This window comes from Gossypium hirsutum, chromosome D08 (assembly GCF_007990345.1).
Source record: "Gossypium hirsutum isolate 1008001.06 chromosome D08, Gossypium_hirsutum_v2.1, whole genome shotgun sequence".
Lineage (NCBI taxonomy): Eukaryota > Viridiplantae > Streptophyta > Magnoliopsida > Malvales > Malvaceae > Gossypium > Gossypium hirsutum.
Window position 1 is genome coordinate 33,487,540 of NC_053444.1, and position 19,972 is coordinate 33,507,511.

At 35.4% G+C, this 19,972-nt stretch overlaps 2 non-coding genes across 2 annotated transcripts; one reads left to right on the forward strand and one right to left on the reverse strand.

Annotated features, from left to right (window-relative positions):
- Window positions 1–229: 229 nt before the first annotated feature.
- Window positions 230–336, reverse strand: LOC121220428 (small nucleolar RNA R71). Its single transcript, XR_005917630.1, has one exon. It is a non-coding gene; the product is annotated as a small nucleolar RNA R71 (small nucleolar RNA).
- A 19,310-nt stretch (window positions 337–19,646) lies between these two features.
- On the forward strand, window positions 19,647–19,753 carry LOC121220447 (small nucleolar RNA R71). The gene has a single exon (XR_005917649.1). It is a non-coding gene; the product is annotated as a small nucleolar RNA R71 (small nucleolar RNA).
- The last annotated feature ends 219 nt before the right edge of the window (window positions 19,754–19,972 follow it).

A 19,972-nucleotide genomic window follows, 5' to 3' on the forward strand; every position in this document is an offset into this window, starting at 1 on the left:
ATTGCCTACTAAAGATCCAAGGTTGCACGTAAGACTCTTTTTGGAAGTCTGCGATTCATTCAGGCAACAAGGTGTTCCTGAAGATGCCCTGAGGCTGAAGTTATTCCCCTATTCTTTACGAGATCATGCTAGAGCATGGTTAAATGCATTGATGTTAGGTATGGCAGCATCTTGGAATGAACTTTGTCAGACGTTTCTGCTAAGATATAATCCTCCAAACATGAATGCCAAATTGAGGAACAATATTACTTCATTTTGGCAATCTGAAGATGAAACATTATATGAGGCATGAGAGCGATTCAATGAGTTAATTAGAAAATGCCCAATGCATGGTTTTCAACATTGGACGCAAATGGAAACGTTTGAAAATGGATTGAATGTGCATACAAGGATGGTGGTTAACACATCTACCAATGGGACTTTGCTCGATAAATTATATAATGATGCATATTAAATTTTGTAGAGGATAGCAAACAACAATTATGAATACCTCACTATAAGAGTAGGGACTGGCAGAAGAGTTGCTGGAGCAATGGAACTTGACGTGATTACTTTCCTAATAGCTCAGGTATCATCTTTAACAAATTGATTAAAATAATGAAAAGACCAGCAACAGTGCAGGAAATGAAAGTAGCCAAGTTAGCATCTGTCTATTGCGAAAAAGATCATGTTTTTGATGAATGCCCATCGAACCAAGACTCAATTTATTATATGGGAAATTTTAATCGCAACAACAACCCATATTCCAACACATATAATCCAGGGTGGAAGTAACATCCCAATTTCAGTTGGAGTAATCAAGGGGTGGGAAATTTCAGCAATGCTATTTGACAGAATGTTGCGAGTGCACAACCTAGATATAATTAGCCCATGCCATAGCAAAATGCTCAGCAAAATACAGCTTTAAGTTCTTCATCTATGGATCCTTTATTGGAGAAATACATGGCCAAGAATGATGCTATCATTCAAAGTCAAGCTGCATCTTCAAGAGCTTTAGAAAATCAAGTGGGGCAAATTGCCAAAGCATTAAGCTCAAGACTGCAAGGAGCACTGTCAAGTGATATAAAAAATTCATCATCTCAAGGGAAGGAACAGTGCAAAGCCATTACTCTCAAAAGTGGTACACAGCTACCAAGAGTTGTTAATGACACCACTATGGAAGAAGGTAGTTCAGATTTCACAAATAAAAAGAATTCAAAACCAGTAATGGAGCAGTCAACAAAGGAAAAGAGCAACCAGAAAAATATTGAAGCAGATTCATCTTGTATTGTCAGTAAAAATGCCACAACAAAACAACCTCAACAAATGGAAGGAAAGCCACTGCCACCATTTCCTCAGCGTTTCCAAAAATCTAAGCAAGATTTCCAATTCAAGAAATTCTTAGATGTCCTGAAGCAATTACATATCAACATATCGTTGGTGGAAGCATTGGAAATAATGTCCAACTATGTGAAATTCATGAAAGATATCTTATCAAATAAGAGAAGGTGAGGGCAGTTTGAAACTGTCGCTCTCACTGAAGGGTGCACAACAATGTTGAGAAACAAATTGCCACCAATACTGAAGGATCTAGTGAGTTTTACTATACCTTGCTCTATTGGAAATCATTATGTAGGCAAAGCACTATGCGACTTAGGTGCAAGTATAAATCTAATGCATATGTCTATTTTCAGGAAGCTGGAAATAACGAAGGAGAGACTTACAACTATCATATTGCAATTAGCTGATCATTCATATGCATATCCAAAAGTTAAAATCGAACATGTGTTGGTAAGAGTTGACAAATTTATTTTTCTAGTAGATTTTATTATTCTGGAATGTGAGCCTGATGAAGAGGTACCAATCATACTAGGGAGACCTTTTCTAACAACTGGTAGAACATTAATTGATGTACAAAAAGGTGAATTAACAATGAGAGTTAATGATCAATAGATAACCTTTAATGTTTTTGTTGTTATGAAGTGTGCAGATACAGATGAAGAATGTCATGCTGTTGAGATTGTCGACACAATAGTTCAGGAAGAATTTACAGAATTTTATCACAATAATTCTAATGATGATGCAGACTCATTTGAGTTAATTGAGGTAGAAATGATTGAAGAGTTTGGTGAACTGATGGAAGCTAAGCAAATTGATAATGGATTAAAGAGAAGTTTGGAATCATTAAATTTATCAGACCATTCTTTTAAACCTCCTCGACCATCCATAAAAGATCCTCTTATGTTGGATTTGAAGTCTTTGTCAGTACATCTGAAGCATGCTTACTTGGGAGATAACAACACATTGCCAGTAGTTATCTCTGTGGTATTGATATTAGATCAAGAGGCTCAATTATTGAAAGTTTTAAAGAAACCTAAGAAGGCATTGGGGTGGACGATTGCAAATATCAAAGGAATCAGTCCAGCAATCTGCATGCACACGATATTACTAGAGGATTGCCATGGCAAATCTATCGAGCAACAAAGAAGACTGGATCTCACTATGAAAGAAGCTGTCAAAAAGAAGATTATCAAATGGGTGGATGCTGGAATTATATACCCAATTTCTAATCGTTCATGGGTGAGCCATGTTCAATGTATACCTAAAAAAGGGGGTGTCACTGTGGTAAGCAATGAAACAACGAACTCATTCCTACTCGTACTATCACGGGATGGAAGGTTTGCATGGACTATCAGAAACTCAAAAAAGCAACAAAGAAGAACCATTTTCCTCTACTATTTATCAACCAAATGTTAGATAGATTAGCGGGGAAAGCCTTCTATTATTTTCTAGATGGTTATTAGGGGTACAACCAGATTTCCATAGCTCCTACTGATTAAGAGGAGACCACATTCACATGTCCTTATGGAACTTTTGCATTCCGATGAATGTCATTTGGACTATGCAATGCCCTTGCAACATTTCAGCATTACATGATGGCAATCTTTTCGGACATGGTTGAGAAATTTTTTGAAGTTTTTTATTGATAACTTCTTGGTGTTTGGTGATACTTTTGAAGACTATTTAAAAAATATAGAGTCAGTTCTTTGTCAGTGTGAAGAAACCAACCTTGTTCTCAATTGGGAGAAATGCCACTCATGGTCTGTGAAGGCATTGTTCTGGGACATAAAATTTTGTAGCAAGGGATTGTCGTCGACAAAGCAAAAATTGAGGTTATTGAAAAATTGTCACCACCATCCACAGTTAAAGGTATTCGCAGTTTTCTTGGCCATTCAGGATTCTAACAAAGATTTATCAAAGACTTCTTGAAAATATCCAAACCTCTGTGTACATTGTTAGAACATAACAGATCTTTCAATTTTGTTGAGTCGTGCTTACAAGCATTTGAGGAATTAAAAAAGCAACTAGTCACAGAGCCAATAGTCATAACACCAGATTGGACTTTACATTTCAAACTTATGAGTGATGCTAGTGATTTTGCCATAGAAATAACAAGGCATTTCATGCTATCTACTATGCAAGTTGTACGTTGACAGGTTCACGACTAAATTTTACCACCTCTGAGAAGAAGTTGTTAGATATGGTATTTGCCTTCAAAAAATTCAGAGCTTATTTAGTGGGCACCAAAGTTACGGTTTATACGAACCATTCTACTATGAAGTACTTGGTGTCCAATAAAGATGCCAAGCCTAGATTAATTTGATGGATTCTTCTACTGCAACAATTTGATTTGGAAATTAGATATAGGAAAGGCACAAAAAATCAAGTGGCTGATCAATTGTCTTGAATTTTAGTAGGAAATGAAGACAGTAATATTCAGCGTATTCAGGATGAGTTCCTAGATGAGCAACTCTTAGTTGCCATGGCATTACCGTGGTATGCCGATATCATAAAATTTTTGGTTAGCGGATTGCTGTAACCTAAGCTCAGCAATCAAAGATGAAGGAAATTTGTCCATGATGCCAAACAGTATTATTGGGATGAGCCATTTTTATTCAAACATTGTGCAAACCAGATAATTCAGAGGTGTGTTCCAGATGATGAGATTCAAAGTATTTTATATCATTGTCATTTAGCACCATATAGAGGACATTATTGGGGCATGAGAACTGCTGCAAAAGTTCTTCAATCTAGTTTTTATTGGCCAAACATGTTTAAAGATGCTCATGAATTTTGTCAAGCTTGCGATCGCTGTCAAAGAACTGGAAATCTGTCGAGGAGGCGTGAAATGCCCTTGCAAACTATTTTAGAAATGGAACTATTTTAGAACTGGAAATCCATTTCCACCTCCTTGAGGCAATGTATACATACTTGTAGCTATTGATTGTGTCTTGAAGTGGGTTGAGGTTGTTGCTCTACCAATGAATGATGCCAAATTAGTACTAAAATTTCTGAATAAAAATATTTTTACCAGGTTTGGTACCCCTCGTGCTCTGATTAGTGATGAAGGTTCACATTTTGACTGCAAATTAGTTTCTAATGCTCTGAACAAGTATGGAGTTAAACACAAAATTGCCACGGCATACCATCCCTAGACAAATGGACAAGCAAAAATCTCTAATATAGAGATTAAATAAATTCTAGAGAAGGTAGTCAATCCCACCCACAAAGATTGGTCATCCAGATTGGATGAAGCTTTGTGGGGATGTCGAATTGCATTCAAGACACCATTGGGGATGTTGCCTTTCAAGCTTGTTTATAGGAAACCCTGTCATTTGCCAGTTGAACTTGAACATAAGACATATTGGGCAATTAAGAAATTGAATATGGATTGGAGTGTTGCTGGTACTAACCGCCTATTAGAGTTGAATGAGATGGAAGAATTCAGAGTAAAAGTTTATGAGAATGCCAAGCTGTACAAAGAAAAGACCAAACGATGACATGACAACAAGATTTTTCCATGGCAATTTGCACCTAGGCAACAAGTCTTGTTATTTAATTCCAGGCTTAACATGTTTCTTGGAAAATTAAAACCTCGTTGGTCTAGCCCATTCGATATAGTGCATGTCTATCCTCATGGAGCTTTAGAAGTCAAAGACAGCAAGACTGGTTCTACTTTCAATGTCAATGGCCAACGATTAAAGCATTACTTTGGAGCTCCTATAATTCGTGATAAAAATTCCATCACTTTTTGAACTGTTTAATATTTCTGCCATGCATTGTTTTATTCATTTACTTTACTTTTTAATTTAGTTGTTTATTTTATTCAATAAGTTTACTTAAATTTTATTTTCTTTTGTTGCATGCACATTATAGCCCAGGTTTATAGAAATCAGCCCATTTAATATAGTAGTTAATTTTAGTTTAATAATTTTTTATATTATTTTTCTTTTTCCTACTAAATTTTTCTTTCTTCTATGTCAGGGCACAATTTTAGGTTAATCTTATCCCCTTCATCACTGTTATATTTTCTCTCACATTTTACCCTAGTCAATTCACTTCTTTTCTAACTTACTTTTCGTTTCATCTTCTTCACCCTTCTTTATTTTTTTTACTCCATAAACTATAAAGGTCTCATCTTTTTCATTTTACAGTTACTATTTTCTCTTAAATAGCTCGCCAAGCACCATCTTCTTCCACATCTATACACCCGCAGACATTCTTTAGGAAAATCATGAAAGAAAAATATAACAAGAACATATCAAAGCGACCCTTTTGAATGGAAAAAGGTTTCCTGTTCCAAGATGCCCCCTTTATGGGCTATTCTGAAGCCATCTCATCTGTCGTGGAGAAACAAAGGTGATAAATCTTCTGTCTCCTCCCTAATGACGTCCTCACTAAGATAGTCAAAGAACTTTATGCACATTTAACCTCTCTTGAAAATGCTTTCATCTATGTGCGTGGTGTCTCGGTGTCATTCGATGAAGACTCAATCAATGCGCAATATGGGTTACCTAAAGGTCTGATGAACACTCTCAGTGTTTCAAGACATGATGATTAAAGGACTCAACCAAGTTTTGACAGGTTTATGTATAGAAGGAATGACATGGATAGTTTCTCGAAATGATTGCTACAACATCGACCGTGTAACTTTGAATCCTCAATGTAGGGTATGGTATCATTTCATTAAATCTCGTCTTATCCTTTCTAAGCACAACTCTACTATTTCCAAGGAACGCATATTTTTGTTGCACTCGATTATGACTGGAAGAAAGATAAATGTTGGACAAAAAATTATTTTGTCCATCGCTGCGCACAAAAGAACGCCAGTACCTTAAAAGTTTTATTGCTCATTACGGCACTATGTCAAAAAGTAAAGATTCCTACTTAGGAAATTGAAGACAAAATCCCTAATAAATGAGCCGTAACCAATCAAATTGCCCTGAGGTTTTTAGGGGAGGAAATGCCAAAGCATCCTGGCTCTACATCCATAGCTTCTCCACCCATGACAATGGATGCTGTCCTATCAACATCTCACAGTGACTTTGAGCAGAAAGTGATTGATGTTCTTGAGATGTTGCAACAACAATTTTGGATGATGGAAAAACAACAGCTGAGGACAGTCATTGATCTTAGCCAAGCTCAAGAAGAAATGGCTCTATTTTGGGGATATGTTAGACAACGGGACAAAGCCATTAAGAAATCTCTTCAAAAATAACTTTACCTGACCAATGCCTACATTCCCTGTATTTCCTAAAGAATTGTTGTTGGAGCCAGAAGATAATGATAAAGATGGAGAAGAAGCCACTACAAAGAAGAATAATATAGAAAAAGCGGGAAAGGAGGAGAAAACTGAATCTGTGCATATTGAATCTGATAAGGATGAAGCTGATATGACTCAAGCTTCTACACCTATTACAACTGCCACTATACCGAAATCCACTACCCTTATGTCGAGCATGAGCATGTGATTCATCAACTGATTAATGATCTCACAAAATTAGATACTGATAATGAAGAAGTGGTGCCAATTAACCAGTTAAAAAGGAAGTGCTACAAGCAAGCTGCTGGAAAATAAGTTCGGGATGATGCTGGTGAAGTGGAAAAGAAGCATCGCCACAAATGCGCTGCCAGAAAATTAACCCAACCTAATTAGAGTAACCAAAATTCCTTCCAATCTTTTGTTTTTATTTTTATTTGCATCTTTGTCATTTTGTAACATATGTTTCATGCATTCCTATTTGGTTGTCATTGCATTTTTATATTTGTAAGTTGTTGTTTTTGCATTGTGAAATGTTTACTTGTTCATGCATTAATGACAATGCATCCCTTAGGTTTGGGGGTATGTTGTGTTGTAAATATAGTATGAAATATATATATGCTTTAATATTCATGCATTTTTCATTCATTTTTCCATTAAATACAAATGCCAAGTAACAACTAGACTATGACAAGTATATTGTTATCTTTCAATGAGGATAATAATTCATCGATAAAATTAGAAAATTGTGATAGGTGAATAGGTATGTTTACTTTAGGACAGTTGTGTGAAAATTGATTCATAATTTATAATCGTAATTAGTCTATAGTAGGTTTCTTTTAATACATTTAGGAATTCTTAAACATAAATTTAGTAAATCGGCAGTGTGTAATAATACAGTTTGAAAATGTTGAGTAGATCAATAATACATTGTTTGCTTCATCATATTATTGATAAAAAAACAAGTTTAAGTAAGAGTGAGTAAAATAAAAATATATATAAAAGAAAAAAAAAGTTGAGGGACATTCCACTATAGTAATAGGCTGATTAGCTAAGAAGGTAGTTGTTTGCTCCATCAATCTTTTTAGTTAAAAGCCTTAGCTTCATGAGTGAGTTACATTCAAATTGTGGCATGACGTAATACCAGGAAATCTAATGTATGCTCCATTGAGAATGTCAAGTAAAGAAACCATGTGACAAGATGAATTCCCTAGAAAAAATTAATATTTGTAATTAAAGCTTTGAAATGACACAATCAATGAGAATAGAGAAACTGAGTTTAGAAGAAAGATAACCTAAGTGCATTAGGAGGTATTTACTATAGTCAAAATTGCATGAATATTTAGGAAATTTTATTTTTAGGTATTATTTTCTACACGTCATTTGTTAAACAAACCTATAAAACTTGATTTTTTTTGTTTTAATAGAAGATTGCTGAGAATGGAGGTATAAAATATACGAAAACGGTTTAGCAGTATATATGGTAACTGTGTTTTGGAAAATTCATGCATTCATGCATACTCATACATATTTTACTTGAGAACAAGCAATAATTCAGGTTTGGGGATGTGATAACTCTTGAAAAGAGTTATATTTTAGGCCTCTAGATTGAATTAATTATTTGTAATTAAGTAAATATGTTTTCATTTTTAGGATATTTTTAGAATATCGCAAAACAAAGCTTGGATTTCACTATAAATGGCATTATTTGTTACAAGGGAAGAAAGGTGTTGGTTATTGTTGGTTGCAGGTGCAAGATGAAGAAGAGAAAAGAGAAATGAGAAAGAAAATGAAGGAAGTGAAATATTGCCATGGCTAAATGTTGGATAGATTACCAACAAGAATGCCATGGCAATTTTTGGAAGATGACGCAGCACTCAGTCCACATCACTCTCAGCCAGCTGTACTTGTACCAGATAAACCATCCTAAAAAATAGGAAGCAAAAGGTGTGTGTTCAGAGGGAGTGACCTACCCTATAAAAGAGGAACTAGAAAATACGCAAGGGGATGAGAATTTTGGGGAGAGAGGAATCAGAGAGCAGTTTCTCTTTACATCGAATTCTCATGGAAAATTTTAGAGAAAAGAGAAGAGATGGTAGCAGCTTACAAAAAACAATCCAAAAAACAAAATATGCTATATGTTTCTTTTGCACAATTTAATTAGTCAAATTCATAGTAATAGCATAACAATTTTTTAATCAATTTTGATCCCTGTGGAGATGATACTCACTCATCACTTAATTACTTGATTCAAAATGTATACTTGCACATTCGCATTACACATTCACATGCGACAACTGTTTCTTGAACAAACGTAGCGTTCTGATTTTCATTAATTTTCTAAGTTTAGGGACCTCCAAATAATTAACCCAAAAGCTAATTTTTGGCTTCCCAAATATCCTTTCCAAATTGGGCTTCCCATCTCCTTATTTGAATGATTTTGTGGCCCATTTAATAGTCAAACTTCTCTACCATGCAACACCATTTTTCATTGGGTCAAACCAATATCTTCATGACCCAATTTGCATGGTTTTGCCGTCCAAGTAGGATAGAATTGCTCATGTCCATGCAAAAATTTATAATAATCTCTTTATTAAATCAACTTTATGGTCTCACTGCATAATTAAATATAGAACATTAATAAATAACATGAAATAATTTAATTTATGCACAAAATTAACGAAATAAAGCACAAATTGCATATTTTATAAATTCAAGCCCACTTTCATAATATAAGCAAAATTCACTTAATTAATTAATAAATACTCAGGATTAGTATTACTTTTAAGTAAAAAAAGTGGTAAAAACTACTAGAAAAACCCTATATAATATAGAGTTTACACGCCCCAAAAAATAATGCATTGCACGTCCTGAGTAATGTTTCATGCAAAGCAAAGCTTTTGCCAAAGAAAACTTGCAATATGTGTAAGTAGCATCAATCTTTGCACATAAGCATGAATCAAAAAAACCATGCTCAAAAACTCTTTTTATTGATAAGTAGCTCAAATGCAAACATTATTCCCAAATTTTACACTAAGTATAAGGAAATGCCAACATGAGTCATAGTATGCATGTATTTCAAAGTCATACGTAGCATTCACCATTCAATACACTTTCCCTATCAATTTAGACAAGACAATCATAAGGTTTATTTAGTGGTCTTCATATGTTGAACTTAGGAATTTCTCTCTACTAATGTAGTAGACATAATTATCAAATCAATAGGTTTTTTTAAGGTTGTAATGGGGTTAGGCTAGAGGTAGGGATAAAGAGAAATGAATTTTTAGGTTCAGTAATCTTAACCCTAACTTTGTCTTGGATCTTTTTGCAACACGACCTTTCTTCAAAGAGGTCTTTGGAATGCCCCCAAACTTATTTTGAACTCATGCTCATAATCCTTTTCAAAATTTGAGCAAACTTGCTCTTTTTTTTAGCATGTACATCTTTTATAATTTTTCCTCGAATTTTGATCATCAAGACAAATTTAGTTAAGATGGGTACACAAAAGAGGATAAATTTAAAATGATGGTAATATGGCTTATGATGTAGGTACTTTGCAATAAACAAGCCATTAAGCTCAAAAATAAGGTTTCAAGGGTCAATAAAATAAGGTGGGCTTGAAAAGCTCAAATGATCCAAAGAAAATGTGGCTATATCATATTTAGATTCTTATCCCTCCTAGGGTTTCGACTTGAGAAAGTTACTAAGTCAATTCTAAAGACTAAGCCTTCATACATGTCTATTTCTAAGGAAATTAAATTTTCATGACAAGATTTACATAAGACTAGAGAACATACAAGCATTCTATAACTCAAGATAACATAAAAATAACTTGGATCAAATCAGAAATCATGCTTGCATTTGAACTAACCTATGAACAAAAATTCCCTCTGAACATTCATTTATTTCATCATAAATATGTGAAAAGATTGAAACATACTTGAAAAAATTAAAAATTCATGCAAATATTGTCTTACCCTTTAAAAGGAAGCAATGTTCTTATTGAAAAAACAAAGTAATGAATGAAAACTGAACACCAGGTAGGATTGTAAGAAAAGAGAGGTAAGTCATAAAGACTACTTAAGTACCAAGCCTTTCTTAACAATCCAATCCTAGACATGTTCATTCACATTACTACATCACTTTGTTTTTTTTCTAATGAAGAGACATTGAACACATTGAGCTTATTTTATTCATGCTTGCAACATTCTATTTATTATGCGAAAGCAAACTACTAACTAACAAAATAATAATAAATGCCTAAAAATAAATACTAAGAACAAGAAATTCCCGCTTTTATTTATCTTACTTATCCCTCTTGTCTTCTTCCTTTGCATCTTCATTATCGCTTGCATAATCATCCTCTTCCTTCCATGACTCAAAGATATGATCTGGGAACTGAGGAACAAAACTATTAGAGATATTCTTAATAGTATTCTTTTTTGAATCATATCTGATCTTTGCGTATTTATAATAAGCATGTTGTTGGTTATGTATAAATTTCCACATATCCATCATAATTGAAAATTTTGATTTCTTCATAGTATTTTAAGAAGTGGGCGTAAGAATAGTCAATTCAGGATCAACAATTGGTTCAACTAGCTCATCAGCATTCGGCTCCACTCTTGGTTCAGAGATGTTTGGTTCCCTTATCGGTTCATGACTATTTGGTTCTCTTTCAGATTCTGCTTATTTTGTCTTATCAACTGAATCAGCTTTCGGTTTAGATTTGTTTAATGCCTCGTCAGTTTTTGATTTGGTTGGTTCGTTCAAATAAATTTGGTTCAACTAAGCTTTTGAGTTCATGCCTTGTGATGCATCCTTGAACATACTAGCCATTCAGATTTGCGTTTGATTTAACTTGGGCCATTAAGCAAAGTAAAGTAATTAACGATGGGAAGTAAACACTTCCTGTCTTCTTTCTAGCACAATTACGGATATTTTTGAGAATAATTTTCCAAACATTGATGGACCCTCAAGCTCCTTAGAAAAATTCTTCTCAGAAAATTACATTAAATTAATATCCCAGGAAAGGTTGGAGGGGTCACAAATGTTTCTGCTTAAGTTGCAATCTCCTGAACAGATTTAATTTAATGTACTAATTCAAGAAAATTAATTTTTGAATATGTCATTTATTAAAGATAAAAATATGAAAAATTAAGGGTCTATTAAATTGAACAAGGGTTCAACTCGATCAACTTCACCATCCCAATAGTGTTTGAGACGTTGACCATTAAATTTAAACGTACCTCCCTTGTTGTCGTACAATTCCACTACTCCATATGGAAAAACTTTGTGAATGGTATAAGGTCCTTTCCATCGAGATTTGAGCTTTCTCAGAGGTAACCTTAGCATTGAATTAAACAACACTTTCTGACCTACTTTGAGTTCACGAGGTTGTATATGACTGTCATGCCATCTATTAGATTTTTATTTACACATCTTGGCATTCTTGTATGAAAATAACCTCAACTCTTCAAGCTTGTCAAGTTGTAACATCCTTCTCTCACCAGCTTGTTTAAGATCAAAATTTAAGTGTTTCAAAGCCTAGTGAGCTTTATTCTCCAACTCAAGCGGCAAATGGCATGCCTTTTCGAAGACTAACCGATAATGAGTCATTCCTAACGGTGTCTTAAAAGTATTTTGATAGGCCTATAAAGCATCATTGAGCCTTCAAGACCAATCTTTTCTATTAGGTCGCACCACCTTCTCAAGGATTCCTCTGATATCACGGTTTACCCGTTCAACTGGCCCATTTGATTGTGGATGATGTGCAGTGGCAATTTTGTGTTTCGCATCATACTTTTCAAGCAACCACTTAAGCTATTTATTTAAAATGTGAGATCCTTCATCACTAATTATAGCTCTAGGAGTCTCAAACCGTTTAAACACATGTTTATGCAAGAATCGTATGACAACCTTAGCATCCTTTTTTGGATATGTCTCGGCTTCAACCCATTTAGATACATAATCCACAGCTACTAAGATATATTTATTCCCATAAGAAGAAGGAAACGAGCCTAGAAAATCAATGCCCCATACATCGAATAACTCTACCACTATAATGTTTGTCAATGGCATCTTGTTCCTCCTTGATATGTTTCTGATCCTTTGACATCTATCATAATTTTTCACATATGCAAATGCATACTTGAACACTGTAGGACAAAAGAATCCTGCTTGTAAAATCTTCACTGCAGTGCAAGAACCACCAAAGTGTCCCCCACTTAGAGATGAAGGGCAGTGATACCAGATCTCATCAATTTCACTTACAGCTACGCACTTCCTAATTATGTTATCTACATATTGTTTAAACAAAAATGGACCCTCCCAGAAATAATACCAACTATCGTGAATGAATTTTTTCCCTTGTTGGTATTTCATTTCTCGAGGAATTATTTCACATGCTAAATAATTCGCATAATTAGGAAACCAAGGTATTTCATGAATTTGGCTTACCTCAAATATATGTTCATCTGGAAAATTTTCATTGATTGGAACAAGTGAAAGAGTTACCTTATTTTGTTCTAACCTTGATAGATGATCAACTAGTTGATTTTCAACACATTTTCTATCTTCGATCTTAAGGTCAACTTCTTGCAGTAAAAGTATCTATCGAATTAGTCTTAGTTTAACATATTTTTTTGTGAGTAAATATTTAATGGTCGCATGGTTAGTAAAAATAATGACTTTCATACCTATGAGATAAGAACAAAACTTGTCAAAAGTAAAAATTATAGCAAAAAATTGTAGGGCTCCTATCAAAGTTCTGCTTGCATAGTAGATAGGGTGAAATACTTCTTCGACCCATCATAGCTCCAACAGCAAAATCGTTTGCATCACACATTAACTCAAAAAGAGAGTTCCAATCAGGTGTAACGATTACGAGCTGAGATTAACCAACTTTTTAATTCTTTAAAAGCTTCCAAGCATGCTTTGTCAAACTGAAAAATAGTATCTTTCTCTAACAGCATACACAAAGGCTTAGAAATTTTTGAAAAATCTTTTATAAACCTTCAATAAAATTCGGCATGGCGTAAGAAACACTAAACTCCTTTAACAATGACTAGTGGTGGTAATTTTTCAATTACATCCACCTTCGATTTATCAACTTCGATCCCATTTCTCGAAATTTTATGTCCTAAGACAATTCCCTCCTTTACCATAAAATGACATTTCTCCCAGTTAAGGACGAGATTTGTCTCCTCACATCTCTTAAGTATCTTAGTCAAGTTACTCAAACAAACATCGTAAGTATTACCAAAAATAAAAAAATATCCATGAAAACCTTAACAAAATTTTCAACCATATCAATAAATATTACAATTATGCATCGTTAAAATGTTGCAAGTGCATTACATAAACTGAAACGCATTCACCTAAAAGCAAACATACCATACAGGTAAGTAATAGTAATTTTGTGTTGATATTCTGAGGCTACAACTATTTGGTTATATCTCAAATATCTATCTAAGAAACAATAAAATTCGTTACCTGTCAATTGATCTAACATCTTATCCATAAAAGGAAACGGGAAATGGTCCTTCCGAGTAGCTTTGTTCAATTTTTTGTAGTCTATATAGATTCTCCAACCTGTGACAGTTCTCATCAGGATTAACTCATTACATTCATTCTCAACAATCGTGATTCTACCTTTCTTTAGTACACATTGTACCAATCTTACCCATGAACTATCTGAGATGGGGTAGATAATTCCCTCATCTAACCATTTGATCACTTCCTTTCACACTACCTCTTTCATGATAGGGTTGAGTCTCCTTTGCCAATCAATTCTAGCTCTTTCACCATCTTCAAAATAATCTCATTCCTTGAATATGAGCTATGGTCCAACCAATTTCCCTTTTAAATTTCTTTAAAATAGTAATTAGTTGCTCCTCTTGGCGTTCCATCAGTTCTACTAAAATAACCATAGACAAAGTAGAATTGTTACCTAAATAAATGTATTTCAAATAGGAAGGAAGTACTTTAAGTTCAAGTTTGGGTGGTTCCTCGATTGACAACTTTGGTTTAATGTATTCTTAAACTTCCAACTCTAACAATTCAAACTGTGTTGGTTGAACATAATTCCTCGGACTGGCTTCTATCAAAGCCATGTTTTCATTACCTTCTTCATCTTCTAATGGTTCAGACCCTAAGGTGTTCTCCAATGGGTCTTTAAAATTAGTCTCCCATTCAACAGAAATTAAGGTTTCTAAATGTTTCATCACTGAACATTTCTCCATCAGATCGGGAAACTTCATCACTTTAAGAACATTAAACATTACCTGGTCGTCTTGAACTCTCATGATGAGTTCACCTTTTTGTACGTCTATTAATGTTCTTCCCATGGCTAGGAAATGTTGCCTCAAGATGATCGACACTTCCTTTTCTACTTTAAAATCTAACACAATAAAGTCAACAGGAAAAAGAAACTTATCTACTCTTACTAAAACATCCTTGATATTTCCTTTGGGGTATGCTAAAGATCGATCCACCAATTGGAGTGTCACAGTCGTGGGTTTTACTTCACCTATTTCCAACAATTTGAACATAGATTTGGCCATCAAGTTGATGCTTACTCCAAGATCGCACAATGCTTTACCACAATAAGATTCTCCAATATTACTAGGTATAGTAAAGCTTCTAGGGTCCTTCAGTTTAGGAGGTAACTTGTTATGTAAGAATACACTACACTCTTTCGCTAGTGCTACAGTCTCGTACTCACTAAGTCTCTTCTTTTTGGACAGAATGTCCTACATGAACTTGATATAGTTGGGTATTTATTCTAAAGCTTCCACCAGTGGGATGTTAATGTGAAGTTGCTTCAGAATGTCCAAAAACTTCTTGAATTGCACATCTTGTTTCTGCTTATTTGGTTGGAATTTTTTAGGATACAGAAGTGATGGAAATTTGGGTTGGACTGGACAACTTTTCTGAGGAGATAAATCTACATCCAAAGAATATGTTAACATATCAGAATTCACTAGTTTAGATTTTACCTCATCAGACTTTATAAGTTTTGGCCTTCTGGTGTAGGAATTTCAATTGTTGTGTGACTTTCTTCATTCTTAATAGGTTCAACCTCAATCATCTTAGGCTTCAAAGTCTTACCACTTTATAAGGCAACTACCTTGCAATGTTCCTTACCCAAATTTCTTGGATTTTTGTATCGCTAGGCAAGGCTCCTTGTGGTTGGTTACAAAGCTCTGTAGCTAACTGACCCATTTGGTTCTCTAAATTTTTTAATGTTGCTAACTGACTTTGGATTAAAGCATCATTCTTCGCCATGTAAGCCTTCAAAAAGTTCTCCAAAACTGTTGGATGATTCAACTTGAGGTGGTTTAGGAACTTGCTGATTAAACCCTTGGAATTGACTTGGTTGATGTTGCATGTAGGTGCTTTTTGGTCCATTTCCTTGGTTACTCAAAGAAAAGTTTGGATGGTTTCGCCATGAAGGATTATAGAACTTGGACTGTGGTTCTTTTCCACTTCTGTTTTGGTGTTGATTCCCTAAGTAATAAACTGACCTGGGATTTGATCGATAATTCTCAAAAGAATGGCCATCCCCACAATATACGTAGGAAACTACATCTAACTGACCCAGTGTTTGAGCTACAAAATTATTCACACTGTTAGTGGTAAAGTGTTTCAACATTGAAGAGATATGTAACACCCCAAACCCAGCCTAGACTTTATGGTCGAATCTGGTGTGCCACATCAAAGTGTCTTTCAAAAATAGAACTTGTTGGTAAAAATTCGCTTCTAGGTTTAAAAACCCCTTTATTATTATTTAACAAATCATCTAGTCAAAAAGTTTGCCTTGTTATCTACTATTGATATAAAAGGTTGATCTAAAATTGCGGAAGCCTTTAAAAACTCTAATGTTTAAATTTCGTGTCTTTGAAAATAGTAATTATTTTGGAAAATTTTCTTCTCCTAAACTAGAAGTTTAAAATAAGTAAGCAAAAGCCCAATTAAAAATTTAAAAACACATAAATGGCCTTATTACATAAAAAAACCCAATACAAACTTTAAATTTAAATAAAAGCAAGTGTAGAATAGTTGCAATTGTGTGGCCACCTCCGAGTCCCTCGCAGCACTGACTCGCCTACAACTGGGGATTACCTGTACAGTTAAACAGAGGGGTGAGTTTACGAAAACTCAGTGTGTAATCCCCTAACAAGCAAACAGTCAATTAAACAGTAGATAAATGCAATTTGGGCCTGAGCTCGTTACAGTAACAGTCCAGTTCAGTGTGAGCCTAAGCCCTTTCTCGTAACAGTAAACAATTGGGCTTGAGCCCATCACAATGCCAGTAATCAGTAGGGCCTTTGCCCAATTTCAATAATACTATCAGTGGGGCCTTGGCCCATAACAATAACAGATATTAGTCATGCAGTGAATAGTATGTAATATCATTAATTGATGCAGTAACAGTACAAAATCATTAATCAGTACATATATGCAGTTAGAAATCCTACCCAATCCAGCCTCTACACACCACTCCGTCCCGCAAAACACACCATGTGGGGATAAAATCGACCCACCCAGCCAGGCACACCATGATTAGCACTGTTGCGGCAGTAAACAGTATTGCAGCAAAGCTACTAGTAAAATAAACGGTATATAGCCATCAATATGTCTACAGTCGTCTTGGGCGACCCGTGCAACCTTATCCGTACGGTACACTTCCTCCAAATATAACAACCCATCCCCATGCGATATATCGTGACATAATATCATACATGTATGCAAAATGTCATGCTCAACATAGTCATACATATCATAGAGCAAATCAGTCAGACATAACATAAGGTCATAACAGTCATTTCATCTCCTAGGGGTATAACAGTCATTTTTCCTTATGGGGGTATTTCGATCATTTTACCCTATAAAGGTATTTTGGTCATTTTACCCTATAGGGGTATTTCGGTCATTTTACCCTATAGGGGTATTCCAGTCATTTTACCCTATAGGGGTACTTCGATCATTTTATCCTATGGGGGTATTTCACTCATTTTACCCTATGAGAGTATTTCAGTCATTTTACCCTTTGAGGGTATTTCGGTCATTTTACCCTATGAGGGTATTTCTGTCATTTTACCCTATAGGGGTATTTCGGTCATTTTACCCTATTTTGGGGTCTCAGTGTAGATACCGACCTCTCGAAAGGTCTGCAGTCGCTTCGAGCGACTCAGGTAACCTAAATGGTCATAACAATGTAAATGGGCCCAAGGCCCATTACTCGACCCAAGTGGGCCAACATGCTCATGCGGCCCATTCAGCCCAGATTTCGCCACGACTATGAGATTTACATAGCCCAGTCCAGAATTTGCCACAAATTGTGTATTTCATCCATGTGAGGCCCACAAGCCCATTGAACCCACACGGCCCATTTTGGCCCAACGTGACCCATTATGGCCTAAGCCCATGGAAAAGCTCATGGAGGCCTCTACAGTTAAACGCCCATGGTTCACAGGTTGAGCTTGCCACATGAGCGATCGCACGCCTGTGTGGTCTCAAACGTCGTATTTTCAATTTTTCGGCTTTTGCCATTCTACAGTTAAAGTGGGGTGTTTACACACCTGTTTACAAGAAGATGTGCAGACAGTCCTTGACACTTCCGAACCTATGTTCACCCATAACACTCGGTTAGCCATATATGAATTGAGTTAAAAAAGAATCCTATTCATTACACATAACTTCTTGATTAACAGATACTTTTCTTGATTGAACAATCAAATCCTTAAGCACTTCACTCATCGGAACGACGTTGGTCACTAGATCTCGGGGTTATTACCTATAACCCAGTTGAAACCCCTTAATAACAATTATCTATTAGAATGATTTAAGTCAAAACGAACACCAGCTTGCCGAAAGTATAAAACCGTAGAATAAGAATGGTATACAAAATCGGCAGAGAGCAAGGAAAAAGTCAGCACAAAAAGGGTAGAAAAAGAAGAGCAAATCGGTAAGAATGGAGGAGAATGGTTTAGGGGACGAAGAGGTTTCGGTAGAGGGTAAAGAAAGAAAGAATGAAAAAGGAGAGAATATACATTAGCCACTAGTAGAATTACTTGGAAAAGAAAGAAAAAGAAACAATGGAGAAAGGCACTATTTAGCCAAAGAGAGGTTGCCAACACCAAAAAGAACGAGACAGAACAATATGCGAAAACCCCTTACCACGTCGGCCTTCAAGAAAAAAGAGTGAAACCTCCTCACTAAATCGTAATGAAAGTATACCAAAAATGAGCAAAAATCCCCTCTGGCCGAATTTTCCTGGGTACAAAGTCCAATTTCGGCACACCTTTCCTCTCCCCTCACATCCCTTGATTTTCTCCTAAAATCTCTCCCCTTATCCCTCCTTGAATCACTCCACCGATTTCTCCTTAACTCCCCTAACAACCCTATTCAAATTCTACTCAAACTCCCCTTAGTTGTGTTTCAGTCCAACTCCACTACCTACACAACTCAAGCAGCAAAATAAATACTCCATTGCACAACCAAAGACTTGAACCTTAGACCTCACAGTTACACAACACGCCACCTTGCCACTAGACCACAAGCTCTTTTGTATCATATTTTAACCACAATAATTTAAGAACCTACTATCTAGATCTAAAGATTTTATTCACTTAAAATAAAAATTTTGCATAAGCCAAGGCTTGAACCCCTGATTTCTAAGACACTTCCAAACACTCCTAAATCACATAACCACTGAAGCAAACATTCATTTATGTCATTTCCTTGCACAACTAAATATTTATGTGCAGTCTCCTAACTGTTCCCTTGTTCAAAACCTATTTCTTCTAGGCCCAAAATTCGGGGTGTTACAAGATAGGCGATACATAAGCTGAGAGTGAAGTGAGGGTATCAAATTCATGAACTCCAGCTACACGTCTTCCTGATGCTACTTGATTTGTTGGCCATTGATAGTTGTTACCAGCAATCCTCTCGATGATTTTGTAATCCTCATTATAAGGCTTCGACAAGAGAGGCCATTCATAGAAGCATCTACCATCAATCTTGTGTATGCGTTGACGTCTCCAACTGGATGCAGTGTCGAATCCCATGATGAGGACACTTACGAAGTAATTCTTTGAATCTCTCTCACGCCTCGTATAAGGAATCATCATCCAATTGCTAGAAAGTGGCAATCTGATTTCGCAACCTAGCGTTTTTGCTAGGTGGGAAATACTTAACAAAAAATCTTTCTGCTAATTCTTGCCAAGTAGAAATTGAGCTAGGTGGCAATGAATTGAGCCATGCTCGTGCTCAATCTCGCAATGAGTATGGAAACAACTTCAACCTCAATGCATCTTTAGTCACACCTACTATTTTAAATGAATCACTCACCTCCGTTTGAAGAATCTAAAACATTACAGGCTTTAA